Source organism: Podarcis melisellensis (assembly GCF_964234715.1).
Source record: "Podarcis melisellensis genome assembly, chromosome: 5".
Classification (NCBI taxonomy): Eukaryota; Metazoa; Chordata; class Lepidosauria; order Squamata; family Lacertidae; genus Podarcis; species Podarcis melisellensis.
The window spans coordinates 11329364-11343394 of record NC_138537.1 but is presented as its reverse complement, the minus strand read 5'-3'; the positions used below and the strand labels follow the sequence as shown (position 1 = coordinate 11343394).

The following is a 14031-nucleotide window of genomic DNA, read 5'->3' as shown; positions in this document are numbered from 1 at the left end:
ATGCCTGAAAACAGGAACAGAGCACAGCAGCACTATCCCTATATTCAATTCCAGCAACTGGTAGTATTCAGAGACAGTGGAGAGAGAAAGAGAATAGTCATCATGGCAAATGCCCATTGACAGTGGGGAATTAGAATTTACAGAGTTGTGCGGAAGAGAGCCCAGGTCTTATTTACCATTTGGGGGCCAGACAGCTCGAAAGTCGGATTTTTCAATACAACGTTTAAGTTCCTGAAATTCATTTTGATTGTGCAGATAGAATATGATGAGCAGAATTCTGCAGGAAGTGTTGTTAGTGTGCGAAAACAGGCAAGATCCAAAAATCCCCATGGCATACACCTTCTGATGGTGAAGCTGTGAGGTGCCATCCTGGGCATCATTCAGTTGCAAAGTGACTGATAGCCTGGTGCAAAACGCACCTGGTGCCTGGTGAATTTCAACTGCTGACTGCAGGGATGGGCGGCTCCCAGGCAGGATTGGCCTGAGGTGTTCCACTGCTGCAGAAAAAGCGCCGCAACACCAGCCCCACCATGATGCCCACCCCCCACGCAGACCCGAGCCCCTGCCCCTACTGTTGCATCCACCCTGCAACGGCAACTGCCCCCTCGCCTGCAACTGTGTGCATGCTGCTGCCATAATTCAGCAGCAGCAGGGGCACAGAGGCAAGGGCAGTGGCAATGTGGCAGCAGCAAGGACAATGCCCCAGTGAGGCTGGCAGTGGTGCACTGGCAGGGGCGAAAAGGAGTCAGATCTGCTGCCAGAGGCAAATGGCTTCACCTCGTGTCCTTATAGAGCCACCCCTGCTCCCATGATTGAATTCTCCTCCACACAACAAAATTCTACACATATACAGCAGGAAGGTCTGTATAGTTAAAGCCATGGTTTTCCCAGTAGTGATGTATGGAAGTGAAAGATGGACCATAAAGAAGGCTGATCGCCAAAGAATTGATGCTTTTGAATTATGGTGCTGGAGGAGACTCTTGGGAGTCCCATGGACTGCAAGAAGATCAGACCTATCCATTCTGAAGGAAATCAGCCCTGAGTGCTCACTGGAAGGACAGATTGTGAAGCTGAGGCTCCAATACTTTGGCCACCTCATGAGAAGAGAAGACTCCCTGGAAAAGACCCTGATGTTGGGAAAGATGGAGGGCACAAGGAGAAAGGGACTACAGAGGTCGAGATGGTTGGACAGTGTTCTCAAAGCTACCAGCATGAGTTGGACCAAACTGCGGGAGGCAATGGAAGACAGGAGTGCCTGGCGTGCTCTGGTCCATGGGATCACGAAGAGTCGGACACAACTAAACGACTAAACAACAGCAGGAAGAAGTATTCTGTCCTAGTCTTGTCCCCACTCTCATCCCAGTTTTCTACATAGATAATATAGAGAAGCATCCAGTTAATAGACACCCCCCCCTTCCTAACTGCAATCAGTCAAGGAGCAGGTTTGCTTCCCCACCTGCTTTTATATGAGAACTTAGGTCTAGATAAGCCACAGGAAGCTGGTCAGCACTTCTGAGGTCCTTAAAGCTGCAAGCTTACTGAAAAAGCCATTTAAAGGAGCCTTGGCAATGCCAAGGAAAGATAAACTGGGATGAAACCCTGACTGTGATATTTTCAAGGGTGCTCTACAGTCATTTGAGGAAAGAGCTGCTTATGAAGGGTTTCTTGTGAAATCCAACTTCAGTGTATGGCTGGGCCTGGGGGAAAAGCAATAGTTTAATGGAAGGATCTCTTTGCAATAAGAAGACGCACTTAAGACATGCATCTCCGGGGAGGCGGAGATTACTCTCAAGGTTGCTGCCGGAACAAACAAGAAATGCAAAAACTGGAGAGCATCCGAAATGAACTCTGAAATGAAAGAGAACATGTCTCAAGGTGCTGAATATATATATGGGTTTAATTTTCAAAGCAGCCCAATGTGTTCCAGCCAATTGTTGTTTAAAATGCTCTTTTTTCCAGGGGTATGAATTGCAAAACAGCCTGCAGAGATCTCTCCTAAGATATAGCTCCCATTCACATGAATTGGCATCATGAGAGATGTTCTCTTTTGTTTGTGGGTTCATTTTGGAAGCTCTCTGGTTTCTGCATTTCTTCTAGAAATAATATAACCTCTCGTGGTTTTAAATAAAGTATTAATCGAAGCCGGCAGGTGGTGGTAGGCAGAGAAAGCACACGTTAGCGAGCAATGGGTTAAAATGCTTATTCGCAGGAGTAAAGAAACATGCCTTATACTGAACTTCGAAACCAGGATGAAGGTCTCTCACCTGTAAGATCCTTGCTGCTGACATAATATCATCCTTAGCCATCAGCAGAGGTGGAGTCCCAGGCCACCGCTACAACATACATTTCATGCACTGTGATAGCACTATAAACAACCATGGCTTCCCCGAAAGAATTCTGGGAGCTGCAGTTTGTTGAGGGTGTCAGGAGTTGTTAAAGGTAAAGGTATAGGGACCCCTGACCATTAGGTCCAGTCCTGGCCAACTCTGGGGTTGTGGCGCTCATCTTGCTTTATTGGCCAAGGGAGCAAGCATACAGCTTCCGGGTTATGTGGCCAGCATAACTAAGCTGCTTCTGGTGAACCAGAGCAGCGCACGGAAACGCCGTTTACCTTCCTGCCGGAGCAGTACCTATTTATCTACTTGCACTTTGATGTGCTTTCGAACTGCTAGGTTGGCAGGAGCTGGGACCGAGCAACGGGAGTTCACCCCGTCGCGAGGATTCGAACCGCCGACCTTCTGATCGGCAAGTCCTAGGCTCTGTGGTTTAACCCACAGCGCCACCCACATCCCGTCGGGAGTTGTTAGGAGGCCCCTATTCCCCTCACAATCCCTGTGAAGAGGGATTGACTTGTTAAACCACTCTGGGAATTGTAGCTCTGGGTGGGGAATAAGGATTTCCTAAGAAGTCTCAGGCATCTGTCAGGCTACACTGTGTCTGGATCTCCACTTTGGGCTCAGTGCTTCAGTGTCACTGTCCAGTCTACAGGTGATCGAAGTCCCGGCTGAGGACATCAGGACCGGGGGAAAGATGGCAGGGTGGGAGCAGGAACAAGAGTCCAGAAGCCAGGAGTCTGAGGGTCAAGAAGCAAGGAGTCACAAAGTCAAGAGTCCGAAGATCAAGAGGCAGGGAGTCAGGAAGCCAATGTCCGGGGATCAGGAAGCAAGAAGCCAAACGCAGCAAGGCAGGAAACGTGTTGCTGTGGCAAAGAGCCAAAGGGAAATGCTGACCTTATATCCCTTCCCGGCTCTTGCCACCAGGTGCAGTGAGTTACCAAGCAGCCTCACCTGTGCGGCCGCACCTTGCCTCTCCAAAACAAACTTAGGAAGGCCCCAGTCCTGCAAAGCCCTACTGGCCACAGGGCCTGGCTCCTGCACACACTCCTTACACACAGCCTCTGCTGGCCTGATTTGCATGATGACATTTTCTTCCAAACGAATGGGCAGCAAGAGGTTTATCTCACACCTGAAATGACAACAAGTTAAAAAAAAAGAAAAGAAACCTCTTTCGAGTTTCAAGAAAATGCTGATGACCGTTCTAGTGACAGGGGCTCATTTCTAGCCTCATATTTGGCAGCTTGAGAAGCTGTCCGTGTGCCTCGATCCTGATGGTTGATGTCGCTCAGCAGTTGTTGGGTGGCAGCTGGTCTACGTGCCGTTCCCGGGCACAGCGAGCGAGCTGTTCTGATTGCTTGTCTCGCAGCTCTGGAGTGCTCACAGCAGCGTAACTGGCACAGACACACTGAGGAAGGTGCTGTGTCCTGAATGAATGGAGGTGCAGGAGTGCCTCGCTGGCTGGATCATCACCTTGTCGTGGTGAGTGGGCTTGCACGTTCCTATGACCCTTGTGAGCGAAGCCGTCGGGAATCTCGTGCTCCCAGCAGGGTCACCCAGGGCGGTAAGGTCAAAGGGAAGGAGCTAGACAAAGAATGATCCAAGAAGTCCTCAACAGCAGAACAGGCAGATGATAACTAGTGGTGTGTTACAACAGCTGTGAGGGTGGATGAAGGCTGCAACAGATAAGAATCTACCGCTCATCGTGACTACTCATGCCATCGGAACAGAGCCCTACTGCGGAGACTGTGCGTTGGTCAGCATGCACTGATCTACAAACATAAAACAAATTCACGCACAGGCGTCTTCCAAAAACCCATCCCGAACCCCAAAAGTCCCATGGCGCTCGGCAAACGGTAACAGGGACAGGATGATGAAATCTGGAAGCCCCTAGTCATGAACCGGCACATGGGTGGTGGATACAGATTCAGTCGTTCTGAGTCTGTTGAGCAGCTCGGCAGCTGTATCCATGACTGAACAACCCTTTTTAGGATCCACTCTGCTCACCCCAAAAAGAGTTAGGGGCTAGAAAAGGTGCCCTAAACATAGTCTGCCTCCCTTTTTCCCTGACTGGATTACCGCGCCCAGTCAGGTGACTACCCAGTGGTCGTAAAAAAGCAGGAGTGTCATGGCAATGGTGGCAGTGGTCAAATGGGTTGTGCTAAGGCCCTCCGAAATAATAACAATAATAGTCCCAACATCATTCCCTAGAGAAACAATGCAACTTTTGAAGTGTTTGCTATTTCAGTTTGCAAAGATATATTGGTGGTTGCAATTTTTCTAATGATGATAATAATAATAATAATAATAATATAGACAGCCTGCTGGATGTATGCAAGGAATGAAGCAAGACCAGACCCTCGAAGTGTCCCTATTTTCCAGGGACGTACCTGATTTACAGACACCGTCCCGATTGCTGATTTGATACTGAAATCTCCCCCTTTTCCTTAGGATGTCCCTATTTTCATTGGAGAAATGTTGGAGGGTATGGAGTTATCTGACCCCCCAGCCATCTGAAGGCAATCCTCTATAGGGAAGTTTTTTCATCGTTTAATGCTTTATTTTGCTTTTATATATGCTGGAAGCTGGCCAGAGTGGCTGGGGCAACCCAGTAAGTTGTGTGAGGTATAAACAGTAAAATTATCATTATGGAATGGGACGTCTCTATTTTCATCGGATAAATGTTGGAGGGTATGCTAGACTGGGGGTTAAACCAGCATTTGTCTTGGTGGTAGGTATGCATGTAAAGTTAATTACAAAGCCAAGGATCACAGAATGTGTGAAAGACCTTCTGTGAACCCTGGCAAAACAGCTTATCACTGGCTTTACAATCTCTATGCATATTCTATGTTGGTTTGCAGGAGATCAAGCAAGTAAGCTTCTGTCCTTGTTCCACCTCTAGCTGCCTTTTTGTGAATGAATGAGTGATTATCCCAGATCATGCCTCTCCACTATCTCCCAGCCGGGACTATGCTTCAAGTCACAAGATAATCTCTCCCAGGTCCGCCCCTTCCTTTCTTCCTAAAATAACAAATAATTTCCACTCTAATGTCCTTGATGCCAAGTGTCTGAAATGGATATCGTTTGCACTGTGCATGGCTCAAAATCATGCATATCACCGCTGAATGCCAAGTGGGAAAGATCGTGTTTTGTCAAATTTGTGGAGACAAAAGGAGGTGGAAGAATTGTTCAGCAGAAGTAAGACGTTTTGATGGGGCTGCTGTGTGTGGCTCAGAACACATTCAATTTGTGTAGGGGGGGGGTCTCCTGTTTTGAGGAATGCGTCAATGTACCTGCACCATTGTTGCCAGTTTTTAGGCACCAGGCTAAGACATTTTGATTCCTTTTCCCTGTCTTGCTGGATGAGCATTTTAGGAATTTTGCATCGCACATTATTCTTTAAATTTTTGGCTTTTTGTTGATCTTATCTGTATTTTATCTGTGAACTTAAGAAAAGATTGGGCCGTTGGTCTCATCCAGCAGACTCTTTTAATGTTTTTTTATGATTGTTGGAAGCAAACCAATCAGAACAAATACACAATAGGGACAGGCCATAGTCTAACCTCTGCTGCATAAGCTTTCTGCAAGCAAATCCTCAATAAACAGATCGTCTGAAGGAGCCCGCTGACAGCTGGCCACACAACACCCCTTATAGGACTAGAATATTGGACAAACGTCCCACCTGCCCAACATGTGGGTCAGGCCCAATTATGTGAAAAACTAAGGCATTCTGAAGGCCAAGAATATGGATCCTGTCATCGACTTCCTTCACTTTTCTTTTTCTTCTTCTTAAAAACACACATTGAACTGGGAGGGGGGACAAATCTGGGGGACCTCATCAGCCAGCAATTTACTATGCCATTAGCACTGAACTGCTGCGTCTCAATGAGCAAAATGAAACCAAACAATAGTGACAATTAGGTAATAAACGAAGTAGCCCTGAGGCAACATGCGATGTTTTCTGTTTTCCGTCATTCTCTTTCTTTCTCTCTCTTTATTTATTTTTTTTAATCATATTTCTGAGCATCTGCAACACAGAGGCACAACAGAGGCACATTTATATTTCAATGTGTCCACTGTGGATGGGGTGGCTGTTTCCCATTCATAAATTACACCACAGAATCGTAATTGCTGCCATGCTCATTCCCAGGCCGCTTTAAAGCTGGTCCAAGTGTTGGTTTGAAAAATCAAGTCATTCAAGTTCTCACTGTGTATTGGTTCTGCCTGTGCTTGTTTCTTGTGGCTGAAGGGAAAACTTAAAGAGGCAGTTTGATTATGATATGGAATGAAGTTTTTTATTGAAGCAGAATGAGATGGCAGAGTCCTGAGAGGACAGAATGGACTGTACCGCTTCAAACTGCAGCTAAAGGATCAAGTTTTCAAATGTTCTCCCATGGTGTTTTTTTAAGTTGTACAGTCCATTCTATCACCTCAGGACTCTACCATATTATCCTGCTGCGTGCATTTCTGCTTCTCTGGTAAACAATAGTTGATTTTATAAAGCGATTATGGGGGGGAGCATCTTTTTCTCTCTCATATCTCCCTCCTGCTCGTTTTCTTCCTCAGTGTATTGTTACTTGATGAGAAAAGACATGTATATAATGTTAGTCAGTAACACACCATCAAGGAAATGAGTTCTGTTATGTACTGAAGTTCTCATCCTGGGCCAGCAAGGGGATACTGCAGATAGTTCAGGTCCACATATGCAAATAAGGGATCGAAAGTGACATTCAATGATTGGATAGTTACAGAAAATGGTTACTGTTGCATTCTAGTGGAGCTCTATATAAGCAGGCTGGCTGAACCCTTCAGTTCAGTTCTGTTCTGGCCTGTGAATAAACAAGAGCTGTTTGAAGAATCGCTGTGTCGTTTGATATGTTCACCCACAACTTAACAAGTTCAACAGCCTGGATCTTCTGCTTTGGCCCCTAGAGACCCGAAAATGTAGAAGAGGAAGATGACTGGGTGCATTGCATCTAAAAACTACAGCTGAAACACACTAGAAAAATATCCTAATTTGATTTTTTGTAAGGGGGGGGGAATCTCATTTTATATTTCCCTTATGTAAGTGTTTATAACATGTTCTAAGATGGCTGCTGGAAAATTAAACAGTATACGTTTTCTTTTTTTCAAAGGAAAAACAGGTTGTAAAAAATACTAAACACTGAGTTGCATCCAATTCGTTTCAGCTTATGCAACAGGACTTCCTTTTCTTCTCCGTAACCCATGCCTGCCCCAAATTGCTGCGCAAAGTTCCCCAGTGTGATTGGCCCAAAACCTCTGCAAGCGCAAACAGGATGGTATTGGACTGGCCTGGTAGCATTATAAGAACAAATCAGGGTCAGGGCCCCAGGCACACAATTTTTGAGGGGATGTGAAGCAGGCCACCCCTGCGTGGCCTGGCCCAGTGCTATTCTCTGCCATCCAAGTTCTGCGTTGGCCAATCAGGCTCCCCTATGTGCAGGCTGGCAGGCGGCTCAGCATGACCCCGCTTTGCTCTGGTGAGGGTGGGGTCGCTCTGGTGGCATTGGCAGTGAGGGCCAGGATGGGATGGACTGGTGTCTCCACCTCCCTCCCAGCACATGCCTGCCTGCCCCAGGTACCAGCAACCAATGCTACACCACTGGAACAAATTGTCATGAATGCACAATAAAAAGGACATCTGGAGTGGTCCCCAATGCTACCTGGAGATGCCATGGATTGAGGCTGAGACTGTCTGCATGTGAAACAACTGCTCTACCACTAACCTACTGACCTATTCCCATAATATGGCAAACAGGAATAGATAGACAGAAAGAAAGATGATAAAGGATATTTCACCCAGAGACATTTGTGGGGTATAAAGACTCTTGAGGTCAGGTTCCGATGTTGTCTTATCCTTTGAATCTGGTGGAGGCATTTGACTTTTATGGAGGAAGGTCGTAGCAGAACAGAAAACTGCCCCGTTTTTTACATGTGGCCCCGACCTTCCAAATAACCCAGAGAGCATGCAAGATGGTAAATATAGCATTCAACATGTCATGTCCTATGTCAATACAAACTCATTTCTAACTGACAAGGCATGAAGAACTTTGTTGATGGAGAAAAAAAAACACTTTGTTGTGAGGTGACAGGCAGAAGTGTCAATTATTGCTGTGTTGAGAGGGGCAGAGATTCCAGTTGAGTGCTGTTAGCCAGCCAGAGGAAGTGACCTCTGTGTTGCCACTGCAAAATGCGTCAAACAATAGCGGTGGGGGGGGGGAGTGCATGCCGAGGCCACATAACACCGGTCCTGAAAGACCTACATTGGCTCCCAGTACATTTCTGAGCACAATTCAAAGTGTTGGTGCTGACCTTTAAAGCCCTAAACGGCCTTGGTCCAGTATACCTGAAGGAGCGTCTCCACCCCCATCATTCAGCCCAGACACTGAGGTCCAGCTCTGAGGGGCTTCTGGCGGTTCCCTCACTGCGAGAAATGAGGTTACAGGGAACCAGGCAGAAGGCCTTCTCGGTAGTGGCACCCACCTTGTGGAACGCCCTCCCAGCAGATGCCAAGGAAATAAATAACTATCTGACTTTTAGAAGACATCTGAAGGCAGCCCTGTTTAGGGAAGCTTTTAATGTTTGATGTTTTATTGCATTTTTTATATTCTGTTGGGAGCCGCCCAGAGTGGCTTGGGAAACCCAGGCAGATGGGTGGAGCATATTATTATTATTATTATTATTATTATTATTATTATTATTATGCCATTGTAGGAAAAGCCTTGCTGGATCAAGGCAGGTAGCAGTAGCAGGACTACTAGTAGCTGGTAGGACTACTGGAGAAATCATCCTCTTTTCTGCTGCATCCATCTAACTGAGTGGGATGCCTTTGTAGGCAAGTCAGAGTCTGGAAACTTAGGGTTTTGTGGTTCTTTCTTCTTCTGCTAATTTCTTCTGCTTGCTCTACCAGAGGAATGGGCAATACGTGGTCCTCACCTGTGGTTGGACTCCAACTCCCATCATCCCTGACCACTGGTCACACTGACTGGGGCTGATGAGAGTTGGAGTTCAACCGCAGCTAGAGAACCACAGGCTCCCCACCCCACTCTACAGTAAATGCCAACACTAGAATAGGGTTGCTCTTCTGCCATTACTTGGGCCACTGCAGAGGTTCGCAGGGGAAGTGCTATCCAAGTTCTTAAATGTTCCCAAAATGGTAGCTGTCATCCACTAATGCAGAAGCATTGCTTTCCGCAGCTGACCTTGCAACTTTTATCAAGATGAACTTTCTTTCCAACCCCACTGGCCCTATTCCTTATCATTGCTGACACTGTAGCATTTGCTCAAAGTTATGGCTGCAGACTTGAACGGAGTGCAGTCAGGACTGTCTTAAACATATGTGGTGCCGGGGTGCAAAGATCTGCCCGGTGCCCGCCCCCTTAGGTTGCCCAGTCCCAGGCACACAGGAGGGCAGAGCAGGCCGGTCGCCTCAGCATCTTACTGGCTCAGTCGCCCCAATCTCATGGCACAGAGCCACCCACAGCAGAAGAGCCTGTCACGGCACTCCAACCAATGGGGGGCTCTTCCCCGGACTCAACGCTCGGGGCCTGAGCTCTCAACCCGGCACCCCTGAGAGGCCGGCGCCTGGGTGCCCTGCACCCCTAGTGCCTATGGGTAAGACGGCCCTGAGTGCAGTGTTGGCAACGTAGCCTAATTCTTTGTGAGTTCCACTGAAATGCTCCCTTGAGCTCAATGGGCTCACTCCAAAGTGACTGCACATAGGCTTGTTGGTTTGGCTGGCTATTTTCTGGAAATAAAATGATTTTGGGCTGGTGGAAGGGCGTTGTCTTTTGAGCCTAGAAACACGAGATACTTGTGTGCTTGTGTGCAGCTTGCATTCCCTTCAATGAGGCTTATGTAGGGTATCACCCATATATGAAGTCACTGGCAGGATTTGAAATATAAGCAGCGGATTATTGAAAGATTTAACAGTAGTGGGTTTTGCACAATAAAAATATATGTGTTATAAAACAACTAATAAAAAGGAGCAAAAAGCAAACATCAGAAAAGGAGGAGTGGGAAGCCCAGAAGAAACTTTGCATGTCAAAAATATGTGTATGATGATAAATGCTTTGAAATATTTTTAAATAAAAATGATACAGGAAAGAGAGAGACTTATGTAAGAGACCTGCTTAATTCAAGGCCCAGGCAGAGGGCCTTCTCGGTAGTTGCGCTCGCCCTGTGTAACGCCCTCCCATCAGATGTCGGGGATGACTTTTAGAAGACATCTTAAGGCAGCCCTGTTGAGGGAAGTTTTTAGTGTTTGATGTTTTATTGTGTTTTTAATATTCTGTTGGGAGCCACCCAGAGTGGAAACCCAGATAGATGGGTGGGGATATATATATATATATATATATATATATATATATATATATATATATGCAGGTTTGGGTGTCCTCGGGTGTCTTCCCGTGTAAAAGTTGGGGTGTCTAGGCGACGTTTCGACGAGGTCTCACTCGTCATCTTCAGGCTGGTGCTTTCGGCTTCTTGTTACTGGAACAGAGCAGGATCTCAGTGTTTGAGTTCCTATAAATACTGTTGAGGGGGTGTGGTGTATAGCCTCCAATGTTCTGGGCAGAGAGGAAGTTCCCAGGCTAGTGTGCCTTTTCTTCTTTTGTTCCTTAATTACTTGAGGGATATCTTGAGTGATTTCTTGAGTGATATCCTGAGTACCACTTAGGTGGGTCATTAGGTGTGGATTAGTTGCTAAAGTCTTTGTGTCTTGACCTCTTGAACTTTGTGAAGAGTTTTTCTGAGAAGATGGCTGTACTGCACCCCCCTGCAATCCCTACACAGATCTGGCTGACACAGGCCACAAAACCACAGCTCGCCCCTATACACGAAGCCAAGCCAGAGCACAACTAAGTGCAGTACAGCCATCTTCTCAGAAAAACTCTTCACAAAGTTCAAGAGGTCAAGACACATTGGAGGCTATACACCACACCCCCTCAACAGTATTTATAGGAACTCAAACACTGAGATCCTGCTCTGTTCCAGTAACAAGAAGCCGAAAGCACCAGCCTGAAGATGACGAGTGAGACCTCGTCGAAACGTCGCCTAGACACCCCAACTTTTACACGGGAAGACACCCGAGGACACCAAAAGCTGCAGTCCTGTACCCGTGAAAATCTACGAAAGCATATATATATATATATATATATATATATATATATATATATATACATACATATATGTATGTATATATATATATATATACATACATATATACACACACACACAACCCGAAGAAAACAGGGGGTGGAGCAGCAGACTTGCCTTTATACAATAGGCTCATTCAAGCTATCCAAAGAGGGAGCCATTTTGAGTTCTGTTTTGGGGGGAGGGGAAGCCAAATAACAACAACAGCAACCAGGGCCTTTTTTCAGCCGGAACTCAGTTCTGGCCCCTCTCAGCTGGGTGCCATTGCCATTCTAAGAGAACAAGGGAAGGCATTCATGGTGAGTTCTGATTCCTCTTTTTCTAGAACAGTAACACTGGTTATAACACATCTCTATATGCTCTGCGCACAGAGACACATCTCTGTCCCCGACAAAATTCCCCTCAGTGAAGGCCAGACCACTTAGTATCAAGGGCAGAGGGCAGAATTGGCCCTCTCTGCTCCAGTTCTTAACTTTTCTCCCTAGGGTAAAAGGCAGTTTTCATTTATTTTATTTATTTAACAAAATGCACACACCGTTGGAAATGAATATTAATATGAATGGTTGCATTTGGGGACTCCATTGTTGAGTATCAAGACAGCAAATATGCATGTCCTGTCCTGGCTGGGTTCTGTCTCTTGGTTACACTGAATTGTGACAGGATGTGGCTTTACATATGACCTTCATATTGGTTCTGTCTAGCCTAGTGTTGACTATTCCGGGATGGGAACCCCTTTTGCTCAAACTAAGAGCCACATTCCCTTCTGGACAACCTCCTTGTGGGTCACAAGCCAGAGGAAGGCAAAGCCAGAGGCAAAATGGGCAGAACAACAAATGTGTTTTTTCACCCCTGTACAGAAGCCTAGTTTCTGCACACACCCCTCTCTATCCTCCATCCAAGCAGGCAAGAAGCATTCTCAGAATTCAAGGACACATTCCAGCCAGGCAATAATAATAATAGGAAGAAGAAGAAGAAGAAGAAGAAGAAGAAGAAGAAGAAGAAGAAGAAGAAGAAGAAGAAGAAGCTTCCTCCCCCATGTCCGTAAATGAACAGATCAAACAAAATGAATTCTTACCAGTTATTTTCTTTAATAAACACAGCGAAGACAAAAGAAAGTATCAACCCAGAATGGTGGTGCTCCCAATTAAGGCTTACACTCCCTCTGTCCCTGTTAGTCTACGTCGCTCCTGTGTTTGTAATCTGAGCTTGTACTCTGTGCTTTCTGTTCTGACACTTTCTGAGCTCTTCTCAACCGTGGGCTGGGCGGAGGAATGCTGTCCAGAGACTGTGAATCTGTTAACCCTCTCTCTTCCAGTGTTTCTTCTCCTAGCTTTTCCCCATCCAGTATTTCCCAGCTTCTGCCTTCTGAACTATGCCCCTCTGCAAACCATTGTTCCAAATGTACACTGTCCTCCTGCTCCTGGGAAGATTCAGAAGCAGGAGCAGGGGGAGGGAATGGCTCCCACGATTCCTCTTCAGTGCAGCCCTCCTCAGCACGGTCCCTGACATCTGGGGAGAGTCTCAAGAGTCAGAGGGAAAGACCTAGAGGGGCACATCATATCAACTGCTTTGAGGCTCCCCGTCACTGATCCACTCTGACTGGCAATGGCTCTCCAGGGTCCCAGAGGGGGATTTCATGCTATCTGATTATGTTTTTAATAACAGTAAGAGGACCAAATGTGAGGTCTTCTTTGTGTAAAGCATGAGCTCTGAGTGCTGGTCCTTTCCTACGCAGACAGAGAAGATAAAGAGGTCCAAACTGACTGAGCGAAGCAACCCAGGGGCTATAAGACAGTTTACAAACTAGGAGCTTCTTTGGAGGAAATTTTCTGCAGATATTGGTCATGTTATCCTTCTTTGGCTGTGTGCAGATGTGAAAAAGTGGAGTCCTTTTAACAAGCAAATTTAATCTTTTCCATCTAACCTTGGAAGGAGAAAGCAATCACCCCAGAAAACCTGTGGAGCGACTCTCATTCGCTGAGTAATACACTAGTGAACTATCTAATGATCTCAAGATCTCTTTCTCCTAGCTGTGCATTGCGAAAGGCATCGATCATGCAGACATGTAAACAGGAAACTTCTGCAGCTAGGAATTGAGAGGCAGGGGTGGGTGGGAGTTAGCTGGTTTTATTTCTGTTTTATCTTGTTTGGCAAGCTTGCGGGTCTTTTGGTTTCACGTCCAGTAAGTTGGGTACATATGTTGAACTTTCCCTGGGTAGGGATATAATAGAGGAGATATAATAGCCATCATCAAATATCTAAAGGGCTGTCACATGGGAGATGGAGCAAGCTTGTTTTCTTATCCAGGCTAAACATACCCAATTCCCTCAACCGTTCCTCATAAGACATAATCATCTTAGTTGCCCTCCTTTGCACACATTGCAGCTTGGCAATATCCTTCTTAAATTGTGATGCCCAGAACTGGACACAGGACTCCAGTGTGATCTGACAAAGGCTGTGACTTCCCTTGATCGGGAGACTATACTTCTGTTGATGCATCTTAGACCACTGCTGCTGC

At 46.3% G+C, this 14031-nt stretch overlaps 1 protein-coding gene across 8 annotated transcripts in view; it reads left to right on the top strand.

Annotated features, from left to right (window-relative positions):
• KCNMB2 (potassium calcium-activated channel subfamily M regulatory beta subunit 2) overlaps positions 1 to 14031 on the top strand; it is a 318635-nt gene that overhangs the window by 268131 nt on the left and 36473 nt on the right. Inside the window, exon 1 of one of the 8 annotated variants that reach the window (XM_081911383.1) lies at positions 12751 to 13494. The exons of the other annotated variants lie outside the window; for them this stretch is intronic. The gene's annotated coding sequence lies outside the window, so the exon portion shown is untranslated. Of the gene's footprint in view, positions 1 to 12750; positions 13495 to 14031 lie in introns of those variants that run through there. 8 annotated transcript variants of the gene reach the window in all.